We start from the raw sequence: 22,864 nt of genomic DNA, 5'->3' as shown, positions 1-22,864 counted from the left end.
CATCATCCAATTAGTCCGCTAATTGTTTGAATGGTCGTTAATTATTGGTATATTAAAGTCGGCAGGTTCTATCGAGGGGCTGCAGCTCAGGTTATTATTTCATGTTTTTGTACAAACAAATGCGAGTGAACGCTGCAGCCGAAGCAGAGGTGGCGTTTCCGAGGACACAAAGAAAAAAGCTAATAAATCCAAACCTCTATAGGAACACACAAAGACGCCAGCGGAGGAGAAAAGGTCTTTGATTTGGTTCGGAGGATGAAACACCTCCGCCACTACTCCCTCCTTTGACGCCAGATGTTTTCTCTCCGCCCGCCTCCTTCGACTTAATGATTTTCTTTATCTAACGGCGACCAACTGACATGCTAATTCTCCCAACATCACAGGCTCCAACACCCCCCCCCCCCCCCCCCCCCCCCCCCCTTCAGTCTTCTTCACTCTGGTTTGTGCACTTTTACAGATTTGGGTCAGACTCCCAACATCTTGTATAATGATGTGAGAGGAGGAGGAGGAGGAGGAGGAGTCGCTCACATCACATGGCCACAAAACCTGAATTCCCTTCCATCTAAAAAAACTTTCTTCTTTTGAGACACTACTATTAAATTAAAATATGCTGAATCACGAGCATAACTGAAGTGAACATAATCACATCTAACAAAGTACGTCACAATAGAATTAAAAATCACCACACGTGTCTTTATAAAATCGTACGACCGTCTGCAAACGCCGATGAGACGCATTGTGACTTGCATTGATATGATATATACGCGGCGTGCTACTATGTCAACACTTGATACGGAATCACAACATGGAATCGTGACACTGCATGGCACCACATCTCCACTTCCACAAGTATATTTACCAACATCGTATCACGAGTACTACATTACAAACACCGTAACGTGACCACATTTTCTTACAAGTAGCAGGGTTGGGCGCTACAAACAGTAGAAGCGATGTGAATTTGGCCAATGGGAGACATTTTGACCATTTACTATGCGTACTTGCGAAACGTCATCAGTCGGAGACAGAGTACTGATCCAATTCAAAATACGCATCTCGCCGAGTACGCATGAAATACTCGGATGTGTACTCGCTCTGCCCACATTATTGGGGATGCATCAAGACTGGGCTTGTAATGACTGTGGAAAGGTAAATTACCCATAATGCATTTGGCAAGAAGCTCCAAAGGTTCATGCTTCTGAGTACCTACTTGCCAAGTATGCGAGTGAGTATGTAATTGCACACTTGGAATTGAAAAACGGCCTTTGACTATACCGGCCTACTGCGCATGTTGATGATGTCATCAAGTTGCGCTTGTTTTGGACAAAAGCAACTGGCAGCACGAGGAGGCGCCCGTAAAGGCGCCCGTAAAGACGACCGGTGCGACGTCGGCCGGTGAGCAGAACAACATCTTCAACATCTGCCGGATGACAACAATAGCAAAGAGAGGGAATAGAAGCAATTTGTTTAACCTCCAAACGAAACAAGAGAAAATCTGCACCCTCCACAGACGCCCAGTCAACTGGGAAGGAAAAATAAAGACCAGACAAACCAGCAGACTGATATTTTACAAGCATTTTCTAAAAGGTATGACAAAAAGAGGGTGGATTGATGGAGCAAATGCCAAGAACCGAAAGCAGCGTTCAGAACACGGAGGCACTCGATCCGTGGTGAGACTTGTTTGCAGTAAATGCAATTTTTTTTTTTTTACATTCTGCACTTTATTTTAAACGAAAGACCCAGAAAAAGATCCGTTACACATCTTAAAAAATTACATTAAGTTTGTTATTTTTCTCTTTTAAATATATTTTGCACAACAAATGATTTCAAAATGTTATTCTATGCTTTTGTGGGGCGTTTATTCTGCTGTAATGTATCTGGAATGCAAGTATATTCAGAAAGTCATTTTCATACACACATACATATATATACTGTACACACACACACACATTCACAGAAGAAAAGAATATATCACAATATATATTGTTACTGCACATACTTCGAATCATAATGCAATACAGACTTTAGGCCAAGTCGCCCAGCCATAACACTGTATTGTCAAATGGATTTTCACTTTACAGTGTTTCAGTCTTGCTCAAGGACACTTTGACATGTGGAGTGGGACTCGAACCTGCAACCTTCGATTTGGGATACTCCCTCATCCAGCATGACGACTTGCATAATTGCTTCAATCACATTCCATCATGATCAGCATATTTACTAGCATCACTCCATGACTGTCATATTAATGCAAGACTGCAGTATCATGACTTGTATATTTACCTTTTATTTACCTGTACTTTTAGATAAAACTGCATCACAACTCGCATATTTGCTACCATTTTTTTTTGGTGACTAGTGTATCGCGATTACATCAAATCATAATGTGACTTGTGGTCATTTTACCAATACTTCCATAGATTACATATCATATTGGAGATTTAATATTTGGATAGGGTACATTAATTTGTACGTTCATGAAATGGAAATATCATATTAACATCGTTTCATGATAGTTATGACTTAAATATCTTATGTTGTACTGGAACCTATTTTGATGAGAATTTCCTATTGGAAAATACACCTTGATTGTTGTGTAATGCAGCTGTTTTATGACTTATTCATTTGGCTTTAGGGTTTGTGATATATCACGATAATGCCTGAATGTGACGGTATGACTGCCTTAAACATTCACTTTCTCTTCTGATTTCCACTACAGATTTGGGTCACACACACCAAACATCTTGTATAAAAAGAGTGAGAGGAGGAGGAGGAGGAGGTGGTGCTGCTCATACCACCAAACCTGAATTATCAAACGGCATCGTCATTCTGCAGACGGCAGAGAGTACCTTCCATCACAGCTGAGCATCCAAGTCACACAAAGGAGGGGGAGGAAGAGGAGGAGGAAGAAGGGCGTCTGGCTTTATCAGAGGTTGAAATTGAACATGAGCGGCAGCGTCGGCACACACTGTACCTGCAGAGGAATGATTGTGACTGTGTGTTCTCTCGCGCTGCCTCTTCGCCTCCTCTGACCTCCGCTGCTTGACATTTTCCTCACCCACAGTTGCTATCTCTCCCTCACCCCCCCCCCCCTCGCTCCCTGTTCTCTCCTCGTCCTGCTGTGGCACCGGCAGCTAAAAGAAGCACCCGAGGCGCTCCATCAACCCTCTCACGACCCGCCGATCCTCAAAGCTGCAGCTTTGTTGGAGCCGTTTTCAGTCCGACGAGGCAGAGAAACCAGAAAGTCGGAGTTCAAGTTCCAACAACTGCATTGGTATTTATTTCTGGGGTTTATTTCGGGTCAATCTGTCCCTTCGCTTTCCAAATTGTCACAAAAAAAAAAATCAAGAATCCAGAATCAAAACATGATGGAACACAAAGACATCTGAAGCCACCAATCAAGATGCAAAAACAGTGGTATCCTGATACGTCGGGATTTAAATAATCCCGGCGCCTATCTTCTCACCCAATGTTTCCCGTTACAACTGTCACACCTGCCAATTTTCTGCAGGATAAGGAAGTGAACTCAAACACTTTTAAGTTCGCAAAATGTTTCAAGGGGAAAACGCAACGTCTTGAAATTGATGTCCATTTACGCGTGAACGGCAGAATCACTGAAAACGGTGTAGTTGGTATAGCAGACCATAAGTTGGTGTCGTTAGTCGTTTTTGTAATGAAGTCACACACACATGGGTGTGCAGAGAACAACATGCTATAAACATTAACAATGGGAGAACACGGACATTCGAGTGGACAGACAACCAAGTTGGATTTTCAATACAAAAGTACCAAGTCCCAGGAGAATATGGACACTCTGGAGGAAAACGTTCTTATTGTCTCGTCGACTGAGCGTGTGCAGAGCAACTATTTACCACGGCCGGGATGCGCATGAACAGTAGCACCATTTTTAAAAAAGTTGGGTTTTTTTCAGTAACTCAGAGAAACCGTTTTCACAAGTTTTCCAGTTTCACTTGAAAATGTTGTTGTATAAACAGAGCCTATGTCATAATATGATGTTAGCATAATAAACTCTCTGTGAGAGAGTATCAACACATGTATCACAATATCCTGAACTCTGAATTTGTAGTTCCACAAAAGGACAGGATGGTTAACGTCACGATACAACACAAGTCACAGCGTTGGCACTCGTATATAAAAAAATGTAATACAAGTTGCAATAGAATTACTGTATCACAATAATTCACAACACAAGATATGAAGCTTACAGTACGGCGTTATCGTGACACAATCAGGATTCATGCCAAAACTAAAGTTTGTTAAAAAAAACAAAAAACAAAACCTCTCTATTTTCTAGATAACCTCTGATTTAACTTCCCACAAGCCAAGATGAGTTTCACTAAAAAGCTTGGAACACTTCAATTACCTCAGACTGAAAGAGCAGCTCCTGATGTTCGCTGTTACAAACAATCAATCCCGCTGCATTATTTAATTAAAACATGCAGCCATTGTTACAGCAGCTGATTATATCAGCAGCCAAAGAGCTTCTATCAGCTTCAATTAAACCGATCATCAATTTAACTCTGCGGTAACGGCCATTAATGTTCATGTATGTACGAGTTGCTGGAGGGGAGGACGTGTTGGCAGCCAGTCGCTAAAGATGATTAAATATTCCCTCTGCTACTTAATCAATTAAAAAAAACAAAAAAAAAAAACAAGCGTATACACACACACATGAATTATCCGCTGGCAGAGAGTCGACGCAACAGTCTGAAGCAGCATCGATACAGGTAAGGTCAGTAACCATGAGCACAGCTGACTGACTGACTGACTGACTGACTGACTGACTGACTGACTGACTGACTGACTGACTGACTGACTGACTGACTGACTGACTGACTGACTGACTGACTGACTGACTGACTGACTGACTGACTGACTGACTGACTGACTGACTGACTGACTGACTGACTGACTGACTGACTGACGCACCACCGCAAGTTGGCTTCCATTTGTTGAGGCTCCTGCAAACTCCAAAAGAAGAAGAAAGAGCCCTGGCGCCCTCGATTGACCAGCCACCACTGGTTTTAATTGGAGGAGAGGAGCTGACAGCCTTGAGTGATGCGTTGAGGGGCATCGCGTAACTCCGTGCTACATGCCAACAAGCTCAGGGGCTCACACAGTAGCGAGGCGACCTGCTAACATTATTAAAATATGATCGATAGTCACTCGCGAGCTGGACGGCGCACACAGCCTTGCTGCAGACTTGTGGCGGAATGCAGAAGTATGCGAGAAAAATCTGACCAATCACGCAAGAGTTCACGGACCAACAGCAGGAGAAACTTTTTGAGTGTCAGAACGTTCTTCTGCAGTATGAATTGGCCTTTAGGGTTAGCGTTAATGATGCTACGGTTCTCAATTTGCGCCGTTCAATACGTTCTGATGGAGCACAGGTTTTCGGTCGTGAAAATTCATTTTGCAGGAACAGAGTCTGTTGTTAGCCCTTAGCCTGGTTAGCATGCCGGCTCTCTTCCCACTCATCTGCCGTCGGGCGCATCGACGTCTCCTAAATCCTTTATTGAGACCAAATCCACTTAGCGCTACCTCTATGTTTGGTTCCAGTTCTGAGAAGACGTAGGTCATAACGCAAACTCCTAGCGAACGTACAAAAAGGGCGTATGCTAACTGGGAGCCGAGAAGCCGCAGCAGAACTGCCCGCCGCTATCTTAAAGTCTTAAAATGACTATAAATCTCTGTGAAAGTGAAAACTGTGGTGGCAGTAAACAAAATATTTCAGGGATTTTACATCAGACTTCACTGAGTCTTTTCTGATATGTTGCAGCTGTCGATATTGTAGTAACATCAAGTCAACAGGCTAGAAGTCAGATGCAAAAAATATAAGGGAAAAAATATAGCTGGAATTATAACACACACACACACACAAATATATATAAATGACATAAATGAATGCTCGAAAAAGAGAACGATGATACTAGTGTTTTTGCTTCATTGCCAGTCCTTCATTCATTCAGACCAGGGTGTTTTTGTTTTTCATGACCAACTACATTACATTAAAAAAAATATCCTTGTAGCTTAGTTGATTTGTATTGAATATTTGATATTAGCATTGCTATCTGCAAAACGAGAATTTAAATAAATGATAAATGGACTCATATAGCGCTTTTCCACTGCGTGAGTAGCCTCAAAGCGCTTTACATCATTAATCACATTCACCCGTTCACACACCAGTGGAGGCTGCGGCCACTGAATACCTGTGGCTAAAAGCTACAGTGTGAAACTGGAATATTCACGATAGTCACGTTCTATATCGCACAGAGAACAAGCCGCGGCACATCGAGTATATTCCATATATCGCCCAGTCCTAATTGAAGCCAATCCAAAACTATTAGAAATTGCAAATGTATCGTTATGGCAACGTCAATATATGTCAACTACAAATCGCCAATGACCAACTGAACGCCGTTTAATAAATCCATTCTTAATTTGGCACATGTCATGTCGTTATCACAATACTAAGCAATATTATCCAATGTTCATGCAGCTCTGGTTGAAATACATAAATATAAACCTTTAACAGAAATCCCACAAGTTGAGCTAATTGCAAGCAATTCATTCTGAAATGACACCAACTTCAGGTTATGAGGAGCGTAGTTTTAATACTGTACACCATTCCTGCTGCACTGCTGGCCATTTATGTCTTTAATATCTGCTCACAACGTCAGCTAATGGGTTGCTGAAGCGTCAACCTGATGAAAACATCACGTACGATACCTAAGAGCTGCGCTGGTTGACCCCCGCTGAACCTCCCTTTCATAAAAACACTAATTAACAGTCTCAATGGGAGCCGGGAGATTACCGATTAATGGGCTCTTAAATGCAGACGAGCAACAGTCGTCGGCAGGGTGCGAGTGTCAGCTCGCTTGAAAAGACAAGATATTATTTTTCAGAGGGATTAAAGACTCTCGCTGTGACAAAAGACAGAGCGATAAATGGAAGTCTGGAGGAGCAGTCGTGGCTTCAAAATACAAATCGCTTCAAAAATAGTAAAAATACAAAGAAAACACGCACTGCGCTTCAGTTATGTCAGTTTTAACGTGACAAAGTCCTTTTCAGTATATATTTACAGAGAAACTCGGCATTAAACAAAGTCAGAAACGAGCCCGAAAAGGGCATAGAACCAGCTCAGAACTAAACTACCCCAATAGTACAACACAACCAGCCTCAAGTAGCCCCAGAGCAATGTCAGTTGTTGTATAATAGCACCGCAACAAAAGTAGGCTCAAGTTAGCCCAAAAAGAAGGCTCAAGACCAGCCCCAAGACTAGCCCAGAACTAAACTACAAAAAAAATAAAACCAGCCTCGAACTAGCCCCACACCTAAACAACAACAATACAACAAAACCAGCCTGAAATGAGCCTCAAACAACGAAACCAGGCTCAAACTCTCCCCCTAAACCAGGCTCAAACTCTTCCCCCTAAAACGAGGCTCAAACTCTTCCCCCTAAAACGAGGCTCAAACTCTTCCCCCTAAAACGAGGCTCAAACTCTTCCCCCTAAAACGAGGCTCAAACTCTTCCCCCTAAAACGAGGCTCAAACTAGCCCCCTAAAACGAGGCTCAAACTCTCCCCCTAAAACGAGGCTCAAACTCTCCCCCTAAACTGAGGCTCAAACTAGCCCCCCAAAGCCAGGCTCAAACCAGGTCAAAAAGAGATAAGAACAAATTAGCCTCAGAACTAAACTACAAAAAAAAAAACCCACACCAGCCTGAAATGAGCCCCAAACAACCAAACCAGGGTTAGATTAGCCCAAAAGAGCCCAGAATTACAATAAAACTACATAACCGGGCCGAAACTAGCCTCCAAACCAGCTCAAAACTGAACTACACAAACACTCCAGGAAAACCAGCTCAAGTGGAACAGTTTTTTTTTTTTTAAAAAGTCATTAGAATCAAAGTCCGTTATCGTCACTCTATCAATGTTAAAACAGTGTTAGCAGCAGTGAAACGTTGAGACAGCATCCTCAGTGACAGCAATAGAAAAAAAAACTGCACTCGTAGAAAAATATAATCAAATTCTTAAAATATGTACAACCAAGAAGTATTTATAAGTAGGGCAGAAGGGAGTGAAGCAGTTGTACAAATTGTTCAGTGCAACTGCTACACTCACTTCTGCAATATATGTAAAATTAGTTCAAGAGTTCTCAAAATATTTCCACCACGCCAGATTCCAATTATCAGATCAACTGAATTTGGAATTAGTTCCTAGAATAATTACATAAAATCCATATTGTATTGAAATGCTGTCCATACATCCACGCTGTTGTCCTGACTGTACAACCAACCAACAGTAATGATATGAACCCATTTTTAATACCAAATAGAATGAGTCCATTTCTATTTGAAACCTTGACCATTCATCAAGTTCTGTCTGTGTGATACTTTTTTTTTTTAAACTAACAAATGCACCATGATCGAGGCTTATTTGGTCTAAACTAAAACATTAGTCCTAAACTCAGAATTCCCATTTTTACGTTACCAGTTTCACATGTAAATAACTCGGCCCCGACTGATTAATCGACCAGTTATAATCATTAGAGAATAATTGGTAATAGGCCAAACGTTGGCCAATTGACGCTGATGTTCACACTTATTTTTCATTAATTAAAATGCAGGGAATTTGTTGTTTTTCTGACGTCCTCATGTTGCGTGTCCAGTGGAGGACACCCCGACTCCTTTCATGTCATGAGCCAGTCACCCCACAGCAGAATGAAAAGCCGACGGTACATTTACTTGAATGGATTACCTCAATGGTGGCGTGTGTGTGTGAAATAAACCACAACCCAATAAGTCTCATTTCCCAGGGCGTGCCTCGTCGTGTCATCCACACCTGACTGATAAGTGAGCCTGTATTGACTGGACGTCGGAATCATTGATGTGACGCATCGACACAAGACATTACTAATCGATGTGTCACCCCAGAACTAAAAAAAAAAAAAAAAAAGTATAATAATTCTAATAATAATAAAATAAGTGATATATAATCCGATTTCCTTTTCATTCCCTAATATAAAAATCGGCCCCAAAATATTCATTTTGGTCGGGCCTTATGATTAACCAGATAATCACATCAAATTTTTTGATGATTTACCAACCCATTTTTTTTTTAAATAAACTAATCATAATCAAGCCTTATTCAGTCTCGGCTATCCTGTAGGGTAGAAATGAGATGTAGAAAAGAGTGTATACCCAAATAGTAATTGTCCCTGTATCCATATTAAAGACCCATCTTAAAGTCAAGAAATTATCTTGTGTTATATAAAGATGGAAATGAAGCTTTAATGTGAAAGTATCTCAGGCCATGTCCTGCTGATTGACTCTCATATATCCTGTTAAACTGATTCCAACACTGTAATGAGACACATTCACCCTAAAGCCAAGACACTACTTTCGTGTCAAATTCACATTTTCAATCACCACACTAAGATTTTAAAATCCACATTGGATTGAAACGTTGTCAATCAATCCTCTTTGACTCGACTGTGAAGCCAACAGATTTTTGTCTCTATAAAGATCACAAGATGTTCCATAATCAAGCTTCTTCTGGGTGGGGTGGACTTTCAGTCGTGACAAAACAAGACATTTTGGACTTAAACCAAAATATTGATCGTAACTTAAACATGTTGTAAGAGTCCAGCCTGTCACACCGAGGTCAACATGTTTCCGTCTTTACTAAAATGTTTTTTTTCAATCCTAAACTGACCATAATAGAGTCTTATCTCGTGTCAACAAGTAGAACCAAAACCTTTTGGACTGTACCAGAATTAGAAGTACTTTATTAATCCCTGGGGGAAATTCTTTGAATTATATGTTATCATTTATTTTACACGAATGTTAAGCATCCCCTTAAAACTGGTGTCATTTTCAACCCTTTTATAAATTCATCCTTCAGCCAGGAAACCACTTTTGCTGAGTTTTTAAACGCTAAAACTCAAAATTTCTACTTATTGTCATCAGTCTATATTCAAACTAAATGTTGACTATTGAACAATGTCTGAATCAACACCCAATTTGACTTTAAAACAATTTTTTAGACTAAACTGATCATAATTTGACATTTTGGACTGTAAATTGAAATATTGATTGTCCGTTTATATCCGTGGTAAATTCCCATCATGTAAGACCCGAGTTCAACTCTGTTGTACGTTCAAAGTAAAGATAAAAAAACAACAACAGCCAAACATAAACGCCCAGGACTCGCTGTCAACAACTTTTTAACTTTTGTCGCTCATACAACGGTGTTTGGAGCGACTCTCAAATAACACGTACTGTGCTTATTTGTCGATATTTATTTAAAGAAAAGTCATGGACAATTTCATTACACAGCGTATAATGACAATAAAACTATTCTGAAAACATTACGACTCCCTGGAAATCGCAACTTTTCTAAAACGTTGCTTCCGCGCATCGTACTAAATAGTTCTTCTGCACATGCTCAGTAGATGTTAAATTAGAACAATGGTTCCTCCAGCGTCGACACATCAACAGCGCCACGTCATGGCCCCACGTGCAACTACATCCGCTTCAACGTTTCTGCCGTTTCCGTGTAAACCGACACGATCAACTCGTCTAAATGTGGAACTTTTATAAAACAAAAACGATGCGTTTTCACGATGTCGTGCGGACTAAACAAGACGAGCTTCACATGTAAATCCACATCATTAATGAATGATTACCGTCCATCGACCCCGGTGTCATGTCGACAGAACCAGAGTTGTCTATATGATCTCATATCAATTTACCAAACGACATTTTGGACTGTGTACCAATCCGTTTAATATTTGTCGTGAATTCTATTCCGTCCCACCAAGTTCAACTCTTGCTGTACCATCAAACTGAAGACAAACTCACATGCAAGTTTACATCATTTTTAAAGGTTTAATATCCATTTCAGGCGACGGCATGTCGGTTAAGACCAACAGACACTACAGAGTCGCCTTTATGATCACATTTCTTTGAGCAAGCTCTCCTAACCAAGCCTCGTCTGGCCAAAACAAGACATTTTGGACCAAATACTCACGATTCCCATCCTGTTACAAAGAGCTCAACTCTGTTTTACCTTCAAACTCGGGACAGTTCATGGAACTCCACATCATTTTTGAATGTTACCCAGTCATCGACCCTGGTGTCATGTTGGCATAACCAACAGATACGAGTTTTCTTCACAGCCACATTTTTCCGACTAAACTGATCATAAGCAAGTCTAGTCTAGTCAAAACAAGACATTTTGGACCATGTACCGAAAAAGTCCCACGCTCGTACACTTTTAAACTAAAGACAGAATCACGGGTAAGTCCACATTTTAAAAGGTTTACTATCCATCTGCGATGGTGTGGCGCAAATATAACCGACAGACAGTACAGAGTTGTCTTTTGAAACCACATTTTACTGACTAAACTGGTCTGTATTTTGGACAAGTTGGACTGTACCTTAAAATGTCATTTTACATCTATTGTAAATGTCCATCCTATTACACCAAGTTCAACTGTGTTAAACCCTCAAAACTACAGACATTTCATGAGCTACACTTGATTTTTTTTGTTTGAAAGTTAGCCATTCATCGACCCTGCTGTCATCACAGTATAACCAACAGACAGATCTGTCTTCACAGCAACGTTGTTTATGACTAACCCGGTCACCATGACCCAGAACCAACATATTCCCCAGAATGTGCCTGAAAACAGGTGTAGAATTTTAAATCCGTCAGTACAAGAGGGACAGTGGTAGTGTCACATTCAGGGTGTTGTGTTGGAGTTGGGCGATTTCTGCTTGTTTTATGCACTAAGTGAGCGGCTTCGTGCCAAGACAACATGTTATTGTGGCCAATGGTCGCTCCAGGAAGTCACAACCAGAGGAGAGGAGGAGGAGGAAGAGGAGGAGGAAGAGGGGGAAGAGAAAAAAAAAAAATCCAACAGACTGCTGGTGTCTACCTCCACACACGTTAAATACACAATTCTTCCACACTGTTTAAAAGCACAAAGCACCCAAGATTAAAGATTAAATAAATATACTGTTTAAAAACCCAGAAATAGCCCGGGTGCGTACGCGGATCGCCGCCAGCCGGGAACAAAGCGCCGCAGCGGGGATGTGCACGCCGCGGCGCGTCGGTGTCGGTGCGGACGCCGCCGGGGCTTTTTTTTTTTTTTTTTTTTTTTTCTCTTCCAACGAGTTACCTGTGTGAACGCAGGTTTGTGAGAAATGAAAAGGTGTAGGTTGTGTGTGTGTGAGTGTGTGGGGGAGGCAGAGCCGCTGGCTAGATGGTGGACGGTGACGCGGGGAGGTTTCTGTGCCGCTGGCCGGCTGCCTGCCGCCGCTAGCGGCTACTTAGCTCACCTTTTAGCGGTGTTCTGCGCAACGGTGGCTCGGACGTAAACTTCCCCGCCGTCGACGCCGGCCTTCGCGGTGACATTAATGACTACCGAGGCGGTGGAGGGAGGCTTACCTTGCTCGTGCCGGCGCCGGTTGAAGCCGCTCGCTCGGTGGGTCGGTGTGGGGACGGGTTAGCTTTAGCCGTTAGCCGCCGCTGGTGGTGTCGCAGTCGAGGCTAAAACAAGACGCGGCTGCTGGATGGCCGCTTTATCGAGCACAGCTGTGGGTTTTTTTTTAAATTCACATTCCCCGGAAATGATCTAAAAACACTTTTAAAAAATGTATAATCCAGGTACGGTTTTATTATAAACTGCTAGTAGTCACTGGTTGACGTGGTTTAAAAAAATAAAATCACCATAACAAGCCTGTCTGAGGCCAAAACCTGGCAGCTGCGCGCACCTTCCTCATTGCTCAACGATCCTTCTGTGTAATGTATTCATGAGATCACAGGGCTAATGTCTCCCACAGAGAAAGGCATTTTCCTGTCCCTCCCTCCCTCCTCTCCCTCCTCCTCCTCCTCCTCCTCCTCCTCCGACTGCAGACCAGAGCAGCAGATCATTACATTACATGTGATCCATGCAACAAAGCATGCACCTGCAGCTGCTGCACGTCTGCAAACACACACACGCGCGCGCCCACACACACACACACACACTCGCACGCACGCACACACGTCTTTCTTTGTGTGTTTTTGTTGTGTGTGTGTGAGATCCATGCAACAAAAGCATATGTCTGCAACAAAGATGTGTGCAGAATCACGTGGAGCGCAAAATCTTGCGAAAAAAATAAAAACACACAAAAAAGATCTTTCCTCATATGCATCTTTAATCGCAGGCTCCTCCCCCTGCCTCCTACAAGTGTTACAGACCCGACCAGCAGAGCATTTGTACAGGAGAACAAGAAGGCGTGTGTGAGAGCCATGCAACAAAGCATGTGTCTGCAGACGTGCAGCCTCCTGTGGAGAGCACATTACTGCAAAACACACAGAATGACACGTTTTTATTTGACATACATGTTGTCCCTCCTGACAAGTCTTATAAGTGTGTGTCTGCAGCAGGGGCGTGCAGCCTCATGCCGGGCGCACATTCCTGCAAAACACTGCAAGACACACACACACACACACACACACACACACACATACACACACAAAAGACACATGTTTGCATTTTATATATGTTTCCTTCCTCCCTACAAGTCTGACTCTGCACAAGATATTTTAGAAGAAAACAAGAAGTGTGTGATCCATGCAACAAAACATGCAACAAAGCATGCATCTGCAGCGCGCCTGCATAAACATACAAACAAAAAGGCACAAGCTTTTCTTTAAATATTCTTATGACTCCCCCACCCCCCCCCTCCTCCACCTCGAGCCTTTCAGAGAGGAACAATAACAAAGTATGCAAAGCATGCACCTGCAGCGCAGACGTGCAGCCTCCGGTGGGGCACGCATGCCTGCGAAACAACGTTTATTTTGAGCCCCGTTCACACCGTGACCCAATTCCGATTTTTCTGTGCACGGCAAGACCCAGACCTCCATCGTACGCGGCACGAAATCGGATCCGCGTTGTAACGATCCATGCAACAAAGAGTGCAGCTTCCTGTGCAGCAGACATGTCTGCAAAAACACACAGTATTAAATTAAATGTTGATTTTTTATTTTTATTTTATGTGTTTGTACGAGCAGCACACGTGTCTGCAAACCCGGTGAGAAACAAACCGAAACAGGCAACATGTGTTTTCTCAATCCATCTTTGATCCCCGGGCTTCTCCTGCACGTCTGACTGCAGACCAGAGGAGCAGATCATGCAGGAATCTGTGTGATGAATGCAACCTGGATGCACCGCCAAGCGCAGTATATTAAAACACACACACAAACACACACACACACACACACACACACATTGTGTATGTATGTCAGATGTGCGGCCTCCTGCAAACAGAGAGAAATTCATTCAATTTGCATTTTAATTCCACACACGAGTCTCTTCTGCCTCACTACATGCGCAGCTTTTCATGTGTGGCGTTTGCACCTTCTCCCTGTGCATGCAGGGTTTTTTCTTTCTTTAGTTTTTTTCTCTCCTGCAGCTGCTGAAGTTTAATCCAAAAGTCTAAAAACAACAACCAACGTTTACACGTTTAAACGATTCAAGTGAAAAAACATTGTTTTCAGAAAAGTTTACGTGTCTTGAAAGTTATGCTCGTTTACAAGGAGACGGCAGAAATGCTGAAAACAAAATTGTGTTGGGCCATGTCGATGGAGGAATACACAACTTTTGAAACGCTGCTACTGCACACCGCAGTAATAGTAAATACTTCTTCTGCACGTGTTCAGTAGGCGGACGATCACAACGATGACTCCCAGTCCATTTCCTCTCAACTCCTGGAAAATTTTCCGACTCTATGGGAATGGGGAAAACACAACCTTTTAAAAACGCTTTAAATTCCATCTTTGGAAAAGAGGAAAAACAACTTTTTGAAAAAGGCACCCATGGTGGAACTTTTCGAAAACACCCGGACTAAGTCTCTGTGGAAACCAGTGAAAACTCAACGTTCGGAAAATGCTTTAACTCAGTCTCTATGAAAATGGTGGCAAATGCAACTTTTTGAAAAGGACACCCAAGGTGGAACTTTTTTTAAACTCAGTGGAAACAAGGGAAAACACAACTTTTTAAAAAAAAAACACTTGAACTCCGTATCTGGAACAGGGGAAAAACAAGTTTTTTTTAAAAGGGTGCCCAAAGTAGAACTTGTTGAAAATGCTCCCACTCAGTCTCCGTGGAAACGTTGGGGGGGGTTGAAACACAAATTCTGAAAACGTTCCGAGTCCATCTCCATGGAAACGTTGGGGAAAACGCAACTTCTTGAAAACTTTGTGGCTCTGTCCTTATGGAAACGGGGTAATACGCAACTTTTTGAAAAGGATGGCCATGGTGGAACTTTTTGGAAACTCTCCGGCTCCGTCTGTGTGGAAACGGGGAAAACACGGGTTTTTGAAAAGGACTACCGGGGGTGGATCTTTTTTGAAAACGCTCCTGCTACGTGGAAATGGAGGAGACACAACTTTTAGAAAATGCTCTGCTTCCGTGGAAATGGGGGAAAACATAATAATTTAGAAACTTAGTGGTTTTATTTTGACAGTCACTGTAATAACAATCCAACTTGGTAGTTTTATTTTGAAAGTCACCATAATAACAATCCAACTTGGTAGTTTTATTTTGAAAGTCACCATAATAACAATCCAACTTGGTAGTTTTATTTTGAAAGTCACCGTAATAACAATCCAACTTGGTGATCTGTCCACTACAATGCCCGTGTTCTCCCAGTGCTAATGTTTAGTAGTAGGAGTAGTAGTAGTAGTAGTAGTAGTAGTAGTAGTAGTATATTCCGTCAACCAGATACATGATGCAACAAAACAGAAAAGGAAAGCAAAACAAACAAAAAACATTTTTGTCACCTTATTCTATCCAATGAAACAACATCCTTCTTATAATTTGCGACCGAAGGGTTTCGGCTGAAGTTGAACTTATTCTTGTCCTAACTCTGTACACAATACATATATAAGTAAAGCTCCTACAATTAATGCAAAAAAGAAGAAACAATTATTTCTCAAAACTGATTACAGTCAATTTTAGAGGAAACTTACATTTTCTTTGCCGTTCATGAAAAAACAAAATTAAACTGTCCTCTAAGGGAAAACAGTCAATTTTGTCATTCCTGAGCTCAATATTATTATAAAATAGTGAACTTAAACCACCTTTTAAATGTTTTTAGTGATTTTTTTTCCTTGTACATTATCATCCAGGTTATTCCATAAACTTACCCCTTTTACAAAAGTGCATCTACCTTTTTTTATTCGTTGGTGCCTCGTTTATAACAAACATCCCAGTTTACCCCCCGAGGCTGTAGGGACTCTCTATGTGCCAACGTCTGCTGGATATAAGTTAGAAGATTCTAATTATTATATATTGTGTATTTTTTTATGTCTTTAACCTGACAAACATCAAAGCGTTTCAAAACCTTTGAACTTCACTTTGACTGTCATGATTCTCACTGGAGTGTCGGTTTTTATCTGTTTCAACTTCCAGTGTTTCCTTCAAGCAGCGATGGACCACGAGAATCTGATTCAGAGTCACTTCATCCTGAAAACAAGACAACAGCCGTGTTTTGGAGATTTCTCGTGCACGCACGGGAAGACCGTGCAAACTTCCTCAACGAGCTCCAGCTGGAGACGCAAACGGCAAAATGGACGGAACACCCAAATAATCCCCGTTTCAAACGGGTCACTCATGCTGCAGATTGAAGCTCGAAGCTGCTTTAAAATATGAATATCTTCCGCTTGTTTCAGTCGTTTTTTTTAATCGTCCTCTCGGGCGATTTTTGACCATTTTTCTGACGTTATGGAGGCTCGGTGATGGATTAACGGAGAGGATGACTGATCCACAGGGCTGATCGTCGGCAGCAGGACCAGCCTGTGTGTTTGGAGTCATTAGAGGTGTCTGCAGTGTGTTGCCAGAGGGCAGTGCAGCGTGGAGAGTAAAAAAAAGAAGGAAAAAAAAAAAAACCCAACCTGCCTGTGTTTTTCAGACCTCTGTTGCCCTGGAAACAGGTTCCAGAGATTTCCCGTTTCTTCACCCCCCCCCCCCCCCCCCCCCTCTCGCGCCACACTATCCATATCGCCACACACACTCATATACACAGCTTCCTGTACTCCACTCCACACACTGCTGCAGCTGCCCCCCCCCCACACCCAACACGACCTGCCGCAGAGTACAATCACACACAATTCCAGCGTGCTGCAGTCATTTCACAATGTCACAGGACAGACTTAACCACCACATAACCACACACACACACACACACACACACACACACGCGCACACACACAGGGGAGCGCTGCACATGGCTGACCCTGCTTTGACTCTCCGTCTCTGCTGCAGCAGTGTGACCTCCAGGAGAGAAAATGAGGAGATTCTTCTTCAGATTATCTCACGAGTCGCGACGTGAGGAGCTGTCAGCATGCTGGGAGATTATCTTCGGCTGCTCTGCTGCCGTTTCTGACCGTAGTCATGATGAGTCTGTTTCCTCAAAGAGGAGCTGACACCCAGATTACAAACCATCTTCCTCACACTAACTTCAGATATTGCAGATTATAGTAGATCTTCCTCCAAGTAACCTCAGATAATCCAGATTATAGATCAATTTTCTCCCATTAACTTCAGAAAATCCAGATTATAGAGCATCTTCCTCCCACTAAATTAGGATAATTCAGATTAAAAAGCATTTTAGTCCCACTAACTTCAGATAATCCAGATTATAGTGTACCTTCCTCACACTAACTCCAGACAATCCAGATTATAGATCGTCTTCCCCCACCAATTTCAGATAATCCATATTATAGATCGTTTCCCCCCGCTAACTTCAGATAATCCAGAATAAAGAGCATATTCCTTACACTAACTTCAGATAATCCAGGTTATAGATCGTCTTCTCCCACCAACTTTAGATAGTCCAGATTATAGATCGTTTTCCCCCACTAACTTCAGATAATCCAGAATAAAGAGCATATTCCTTACACTAAATTCAGATAATCCAGATTATAGAGCATCTTCCTCCAACTAACTGAAACAAACAAAGCAACTTGAATGAGTTTAAAAGCCACGAGTAGTAACTGTAATCTAACGTGGATTATGACGGCGGCAGGTTGTTGTTGTTGTTTGGCAGTGCCCTGCAGCAGAGGAGCGCTCAGGCTCGTGTCGCCCGGCGGCGGCGGCGGCGTCTCTTCACTTCCAGGCCTTTTTAAGTCATCCTGCCGTTTCTGCACTGTTCTGTGTTCATTCCTCTGCAGGGACTTCTGGCAGCGCCGCCGCTGCACATTCCTGGGGAACGGCCGACCCACAATAACACGGAGAGGCGGCGAGGGACGCAGGGCGAGGGAGGCGGCGAGGTCCTCCACCCTCCGCCTGCAACCGCCGTGTCCTGGCAGAGAGAGAGGGAGGGAGAGAGAGAGAGAGAGAGGGAGAGAGGTGGATAAAGAGGTGCAGCAGCGGCACACATGACTGTCATCTCCAGAACACATGACTGCCGCTCGGCCTGCGGCTCCACCGTCATGTCCTCAGAGGATCCTGACACTCGTTTGCGGCTTCACCTCCTCCCTCATTCTCTTCCTGCGGCTTTCATCATTGATTTTTACACTCATTCAACCTTTTTTTTTTTCTTGAAGTCCCATATTATGTAAAATTCCCTTTAGAATGTTTTTTTCTAAGAGTAATGTGTCTCATTAATAGCCTGCGTATGAAGAAAGTCTGTCATCTCCCTCATTTGGTTAAATTCACATTTTTGGGGAACGTGTCAAACTGGCGAATCACAGATTTTCCCTTCATGACATCACGAGGGGAAAAACAACCACTCCCTCCAGGTTGTTGGTACACACTTTCACACTCCCACAGGCAGATGACTGGGTGCCTTTTTTTCTTCTTCTCACAGATGTGACAGGAAATCAGACAACACTTGTTAGCATTTAAAGGTACAGACGTAGAAACGACCTGTTCTCAATAGAGCTCACTAGAGGGGCTTTAAGACTGGATGAAATTCAGGACCATTTGTTTTGTGTTTTTTTTAATCCGTTTTTTACGATGGCCTGGAAGTGCAAAACACTACAGACTTTAGAAAACATTTCTCAATTCAAAAAAAGTGTTTTTTGAATTGGGAAGTGTTTTTTTTATTTTTTATTGGGAGGTGTTTTGGGATTTTTGGTAGTGTGGTAGTTTGTCTGCTTTTACGATTGTTTTCTCGGGATTTGTGGCTATTTCGTCTGTAGTTGTGGTTATTTTGTCTGTAGTTGTGGTTATTTTGTCAGGTCAATGTGCTCTGACCTCTAACATTACAAGCGAGCGCCATTTTTTTCTCTCCTCGCATGCTGATGCAGCTCGTTCACATTTAAAGGTACAGACACAGAAACAGCCTGTTCTCAGTAGCGCTCAGTAGAGGGACTTTTGGACTTGCTGGAATACAAGACCATTCATTTTGTCTGTCTTGTGGTTGCTTTGGCTGTAGTTGTGGTACATATGTCTGTTTTAGTGTGGAGGTTTTGTGGTAGTTTGTCTGTTCTTTTTCTTGGTTTCACTGTTTTTGTGATTATTTTATCTATAATTGCGGTAATTATGTCCATGTTTGGAGCATTTATGTCTATTTTTGTAGGAGTTTTGTCTGTTTTTTGGTCGGTTTCTCAGTTTTTGTGGTTATTTTGTCTGTAGTTGTGGGAATTTCTATCTGTTTTTGTGGGAGTTTTGTCAGCTTTTGTGATCGTTTTCTCTGTTTCTGTGGTTATTTTCTCTGTAGTTGCAGTAATTATGTCTGTTTCGGTGGTTGTTTGTCAGGCAGAAAGCTCTGACGTCTTAAACTACGAATGGGTGCCATTTTTGTCCTCCTCGCAAACTCTACCGGAAAGCTGACACTCATTAACATTTAAAGGAGACATATCATGCTTTTAAATCCTTCCTTTTTACATATAAATCATACAGTTGTGGTCTATACAACGCGGAACTGCAATGCTTGGGTCTGAATTCCTCATTATTAGAGCTCCACAGGCCCCTTTTCAACCCCTTTTCTGATGTGCTTCTGAGAGCAACTCGTTTTGGGGCGTTCTCTTCAAATGCAAATGAGACACTTCATACCCCTCCTCCTCTCCAGGTTGCAGAGGTGACACTCGGTTCAACGCCACCCTGTTCGGCCATCTTTGTAGTTTGATAGAACAGATACAATTATCTAGCGGCGCAGAAACTTTATATTCACACATTATTTACAAAATGTCAACAAGGGAAGATTTGTCCATCCAGCCATACATGTTGGAGCCAGAGTCGGACCCGGCGGAGTGAGATGAAAATGACGATGATGCAGCTGCAGAACAACGTCTTCATATGGATGTAACGCAATGGTGTGTTACTATATTTACACTAACTTCTCCATCCATGCCCACTACTACAATACTGCCTGTATTACAACGACTATTTAACACAGAAGTTACATTCTAATCTAAAACGAGCACACAGCGCTAACATATGAAGACGGTGCAACTGCTAATGCTAACAAAACAATGACAGGGACGTCTTATCATCACACTTTTTAGCGTTATATACAGCTTACCGAAGTGCTCTGTTCGTCGTCTCCATAGATAGAAGGAACTGACCGCTCAATCAGACCAAGTCTTTCGGCAAATCCTTCTTTATACTGGCGGAGGTTGTTGAAGCAGTCGTCCTTAAAGTGATTCGCGCACACAAAAATGACCTTACCCACAGATGTGGGTACATTTCTGTGAAAAATAAAACTCAACCAGGCACTTCGAAAAGGTTCTGATGCTGGGAGACGGTGTAACGAAGCTTGTGGGTTACTACATCCAACAACCGAACATTTCCCCTTATCCTCTCGTAACTTCGGTTGGACTACAAAATCGCAGCGAGAAACAAAAATGGCGGATTGCTCGAAATGTCGATGTCCTAATTTGGCAGTTCCGCTGCGAACACTGTGACGTCATTGTTCAAAAAACGTAATAGAGAATAGAAAAATCGAAACCGATCGCAAAATATGACCAAAACAGAATATAAAGATATCAACGGAGCACCTGAAGAGACTACTTTGAACTTTTCTGTACTTCTAAACACTCTAAATATACAACAAAATGCATTTAAGGGCTAAAAAAGTGGATTTTGCATGATATGTCCCCTTTAATGCTGGCTTCCACGGAAATAAGAACTTCCAATGAGGCTCATGTCAACAGATTTTTCAGTTGTTTTTGGAGTTAATGAGTCGGATTTCTAAAAGCTCCGCTCCTTGAGGTGGGAATTCCTAGTTTGAACTTGTTACAATGAGATTATGGTGGTGCATCGTGTTAGATATTAGCCTTCTCCTGCCTCCAACTGCCTACTTCTCCTCTTGGTACATTGTTTTTAATGACTTTAGTTACTTTTTAGATCAAAATATTTCAGCAAAAATCATAAAATAAGATTAAAATAAAAAAAAACTAAAAAACAACAGCCTGTAAAATAACAATCCTCACCAATAAATCAAATAATCCGGAACTACTGTCATAAAAAAACTTGTGTTTGACTGGAACTTGTTTAAATTCAAAACCATGCATTTAGTATTTTCAATAAATGAATCAATACTGACCACGTTGAACACAAATAAGAACTTTTATGATTTTATTATGAAAATAAATCAGATCTTTAAGTGTGATGCCACGAAATAATCATCTGAAAACACAATTTTACTGATCTGTCTGTAAATTACACAATTGTTTCTACAGGGTCAGCGTTTTCAGATTTCTATTGAGGTAATGGCGCCACCTGCTGACTGGATTTAGTAAGAGTGGTGCATTGTGTTCCATATTTACGTCTCTTGTCTCCTCACTGAAGATTGAAGACAATCATGTCTAATAAGTCAATTATTTACTGTTGTTACACACATTTTGTATTTTAAATTTTGGGGGGGGGGGGGTTAACAAGCATACAACATTAAATCAACTTAAAAAAAGATTAATTAGCAGAAAACAATTGAATTAATACCATTGACTGTAAATCTTTTTTCAATATTTCGGTATTTATGAAGAGTAAAAAAATGACCACACCAATATAATCAACGTGAAATTAGATATAAAACTAATTTTTCTATGTATCCAAATATTAATATCTGCTGTATATATATTTAATTACTAAACATGATGAAATAATCATTTACTTGATTAACTTTAATATAAGTTCATTTTTCATTCAGTTTGTAGTTTTGTCATATTGTTTTCTCTTGCGCAGAGAATATTATTCTGAAAAATCTAAATGTTAAATAATTTGTTATTAGATGAAATATAATATACATGTACATTTGCAAGAAGATAAAAATGGGATTTAGAGCCAGAAAAAGAATATCCCTCTGCGATTAATAAACTATTCTATTCTATTCTATTCTATTAACCTTGGTTATGTTAAAAAAACGTTATAATAATGTAGTTTAGCATTAAAACAAAATATAAACAGTTGGTTTATACATTTCTCTAATCTAGCAGGTGTTAAAAGCATTATTATTGTGATGATGATGATTATTATTATTATGATTATTAACAATACCACTGCCACTACTATCTCAAACACGTCAAAAACATTTGTGCCTGCGCACACAGGTACACAAATATACATATACTCGCATACCTATGCATATCCATATTTAAACCCCCTGTAGATAATCTATATAAACTTTACATTTTATGAAACTATATTTACGCAAAACAAATAATTTACATATACATATTGTTGCCTGATTCAAAAAATAGTAAGTTATACATTAGTTTTCCTCATTGAAACAAGTAGTTTATAACCGTGTACTGATGTAAAAAAGTAAAGTAGTTAACACAGTAACTGTGTAACTGCGACCTGAAGTCAATGATTTTCTTGATGAACTTTCACTTTCACTTCA

General features: G+C 41.4%; 1 protein-coding gene across 4 annotated transcripts in view; it reads right to left on the bottom strand.

Moving 5' to 3' along the window:
* zmiz2 (zinc finger, MIZ-type containing 2) overlaps positions 1–12,898 on the bottom strand; it is a 36,089-nt gene extending 23,191 nt beyond the window's left edge. Inside the window, exon 1 of one of the 4 annotated variants that reach the window (XM_080477445.1) lies at positions 12,477–12,898. The gene's annotated coding sequence lies outside the window, so the exon portion shown is untranslated. The remainder of the gene's footprint in view (positions 1–12,476) is intronic. The other 3 variants (XM_080477443.1, XM_080477446.1, XM_080477444.1) reach the window with 3 other exon arrangements.
* Positions 12,899–22,864: the final 9,966 nt, after the last annotated feature.

The sequence above is a fragment of the Lipophrys pholis genome (assembly GCF_963383615.2).
Source record: "Lipophrys pholis genome assembly, chromosome: 12".
Classification (NCBI taxonomy): Eukaryota; Metazoa; Chordata; class Actinopteri; order Blenniiformes; family Blenniidae; genus Lipophrys; species Lipophrys pholis.
This window is presented reverse-complemented; position numbering and strand designations above follow the sequence as displayed.